Source organism: Clupea harengus, chromosome 20, assembly GCF_900700415.2.
Source record: "Clupea harengus chromosome 20, Ch_v2.0.2, whole genome shotgun sequence".
NCBI classification, from domain to species: Eukaryota; Metazoa; Chordata; class Actinopteri; order Clupeiformes; family Clupeidae; genus Clupea; species Clupea harengus.
In genome coordinates, this window is record NC_045171.1 from 22,594,355 (window position 1) to 22,598,451 (window position 4,097).

A 4,097-nucleotide genomic window follows, 5' to 3' on the forward strand; every position below is an offset into this window, starting at 1 on the left:
CGCTCACACTCCTCATCAGGGTCATATGTGTGCCGCCAACCCTAATCCTAACCCCAGAGTCTAACCCTAACCCTAAACCCCATACTATACTATGGGTCTAACCCAGCGTTTCTCAAAGTGTGGGGCGTGCCCCATTGGTGGGGCGCAGAGACGTGACAGGTGGGGGCGCTAATGGACGCGATGAACGGGAGATTTTCCCGTTGCAATGCCTTCCTTTATAGACAATAATGATCATACTATCCCATCGCACTAAACCAGTGGTTCTCAAAGTGGGGGGCGCGCCCCCCTGGGGGGGCGCGAACACTCTCCAGGGGGGGCGCGATGTCACAGACGGAGAAAAAAAAAAACTACCGCCGACCTGTCACTGGTTAGTGAAAGCTCCCTCAGTGGCGAAATGCAAGGGGCTGGACTGACCCAAACAAATCAAATACGGTTTTGCTCCTGATCCACCAATCAAAACGGAGTTTTTTCATTTGAACGCGAGTTGCACCTAAGTTTCCGAGTATAAAAAAAAAAAACGCAGGCATTGGTAAGCTCTCACCCTGAGATGACTCTGCAGAGTTTGTTCAATTTCTCTTGTTTCCTGTATCATTCAGATATTCATTGCTTTATAAACAGTCTTTTTAAAGACTCACTCCTTCCTTAGTAATACCTTACTGCGCTTGCAGTAGGTCTATTCGTAGCCTATTCTAAGGAGTAATTTGCCCCAGTCTTTTGAAAAAGCTCGTAGCCCCGAGAGCTAGCCTAGCTAGCTACCTTTTCCCAACTGCAGCTAGCCCTTTTCTCCTTAACACCTACCTTTATATTTTTGTATCATCCACCGTGTTGCAACAAATAAAACACCAGCACTTGAATACTATTTTGTGCTGTCCCTGTCTACATTGTGTACAGTTAGTTTTGTTAGGAATCATTGCCTAGCACAGCCTTATCCTTATCCATGTCGTTCACTACCACACATACAAGAACACGACGTTGAAATTAGAACCTTATTAACTTCACACACACTGTATCAGCAAACAAACACAACTATGGACACGTTTCTGATTCGTAAAAGTCAGAAAGAGAAGCCTGTGGACTTCTTTAAACATGAACGTGTTCGTCCAGCAACAACGAACCACCATCTCCAAGCAGTGTCTGGAGGCATCTTATGTAGTTGCTCATAGAATTGCTAAGCTTGGCCAACTCCATACAATTGCCGAAACACTGATTTTGCCGGCCGCGCAAGACGTGTAGAATAGAAGCTAAACTCAGCGCAATACTTATGTCAAATGACATTGTATCACGCCGAATATCAGAAATCAGTTTGGGTCCTATTTCAAAGAGGACTACCGTTCATTCGCCTAAGTTCGGGATCCATTTCTCTGCTCAGCAGACGAGCTGTCAATAGACATGAAAGAGCAATTGAAGAGTGACAGTAGACTTAAGCATCTCCCCTATTTCGTCATTCTGGATAGCAATGATCACCTTTGCGACATAGCCTTAAAAATGCTCATCCTTTTCGCGTCGACATATTTGTGCCAGGCAGGCTTTTCAAGACTGACTGCGCTCAAAACTAAATACCGCAACCGCGCACAGATCGAGGATGACCTGAGGATATGTTTTCAAACATTGCCCCAAGATTTGAGAACCTTTGCAGTGCAAAGCAGGCTCATGTCTCACATTGACAGACCTGTAGGATTTTTTTTGTAAAGATCACAAGAGGCCCATAATAATAACAGTATCCAAATTATAGCAATAATAACACTAATTATTATTATGATAATAATACAATAATAATAATTGGTCGATAGTCATTAATTATAATAATAATAACATAATGATGGTGATAATAATGAATAGCCTACTAATAGGCCTACTATTACTGATAATAATAATAACAATAGTAATAATAATAATAAATAGTTATAATAATTGTCTGTATGGGCCTAACAATAGCCTAACCTTGACATGTCAGGCCTATCAATAACAATATGCTATCTATCTATCTATCTATCTATCTATATATGATGGTGTAGTTGAGGGTGGTGGCGGCGGGCCGCGCGCTGGGGGGGCCCCAACTACCCCTAACCAGCTTTGGGGGGGCCCAGCTTGCAAAAGTTTGAGAACCCCTGCACTAAACAACCACAATCAAACAAAGAAATATTGTATTAATTAGCCTATTAAGTATTGTATTGTATTAATTAGCCTGTTGTTAACCTTTCCTGCTAGTCGTAGTCGCAGATTACAGGGGAGACTTTTGTTTACTGCTCCTGTGTGGGCCGAAGTGATCTAGATTCTAAACTCTGGGGTTATCTCCCTTTCCCTTTGGTCTGCAGTTAATGAGCAAATGAATGGCAACTTGATTTGGCCCGAGGATTTATTCTCCACACTGGTTGCACAGAGTTCAACGTTACAGCAACATAACTTTGCTCCGGTCGCTACATCTGATCTATTCGTGTGCATCACCGCGCTCTCTCTCTCGCTCGCTCGCTCTCTATGTCTCTCGCTCTACCACACCCACCCTGTAGCCTACGTGTTGCTCCATTATACATTATAGGAGCAGCACCATTATACAACACTGTATTAACATTAGATGGGGGACCGGGATGAAAATGTGACCTGGAATCATAGCGCAAACATTTTTATTGACGTCGGAGTATTAATTGCAGGGGGACAATGAAAAAAAACGTTCCCGGACCATGAAAGTGTAGTGGGCGATAGGCTAATATTGACATTATGGATACATTTGTCACACGAAATGCAAAGGTTGGCGATTCAGTACCATTGGAGAAAAAGACAGCTGATCCACCACAAAATCAACCTAAAAGAAAATTGAAAATTTCAATAAATTTGACAATTTAACATTACATTACATTCCGTCATTTAGCAGACGCTTTTATCCAAAGCAACGTACTAGTGAGATTTTAACTTGGCCTACCATTGATAACACAATTGCATAGTAGGCCCTTTTTCTTTATTTTTGGAACTCAGCCCATTTGAGGCAAGGATTGACACCATTGCACTTTTATTTTCTCTATTTCTGAACTGATGTTATTTGTTATTGATTAAGATTTAGAACTTATCGTTATTTCAATAAATTTGGCGATTTTAAGCTTGGCCTACCATTTTATTGGAGCGATGAGGGACAGGTGGGGCTTGAAAAGGCCCCATTGTTCAAAGTGGGGAATGACAGAAAAAGTTTGAGAACCACTGGTCTAACCCTAACCCTCAGGTGTTACAGGGAGCCTGAGGTCATTATGTCTTGAGGGAAACATCTTCTTACACACAGAAGGAGAGAGGGACACTCAACATGTCTATATGAGTAAGTTAGTGTTAGTGTTAGTGTTACTGTTACTGTTACTATTAGTGTTACTGTTAGAGTTAGAATTAGTGACATAATGTACTTACACAAAATATACAACACAACACAACACAACACAGCACAACACAGCACAGCACAGCACAGCACAGCACAACACAGCACAACACAACACAACACAGCACAGCACAACGGTCTAAGAAATCTAAGAGTGACACTGAAGGGATTTGTTGTCCGAAAACAGCAGTTTATAGAAAGAACAGAAGGTGGCGCTGCTGAGGTATAACTCCCTGAACACTGAAAAGTTCTTGTGTTTATGTTTGTGTCCATCCTGTGTGTGTGTGTGAAGCAGCTCCCCTCCCCCCAGGATGTGGTCATTGCCTTGAGGAGTGTGTGAGAGAACAGAGGGAGTGGAGATTTCGTCAACAACACACGTCACACACCACCCCTCCCCCTCTCTCTCTCTCTTTCTCTCTCAGACACTCTCTTTCTCTCTCAGACACACTCTCTCTCTCATTATGTCTCTCTATCTCTCTCAGACACACACTCTCTCTCTCTTACACACACAATCACTCTCTTTCTCTCTCTCCCAAACATACTCTCACTCTGTCTCTTGCTCTCTCACACACAGAAACACTCTCTCTTACTCTCTCTCACACACACACTCTCTTCTCTCTCACACACACACACTCTTTCTCCCACATACACTCTCTTCCTCTCCCTTCAATACATACACACTCTCTCTCCCTCTCCCACAAATACTCTATCTCACACATACACGCGCGCACACACACACACA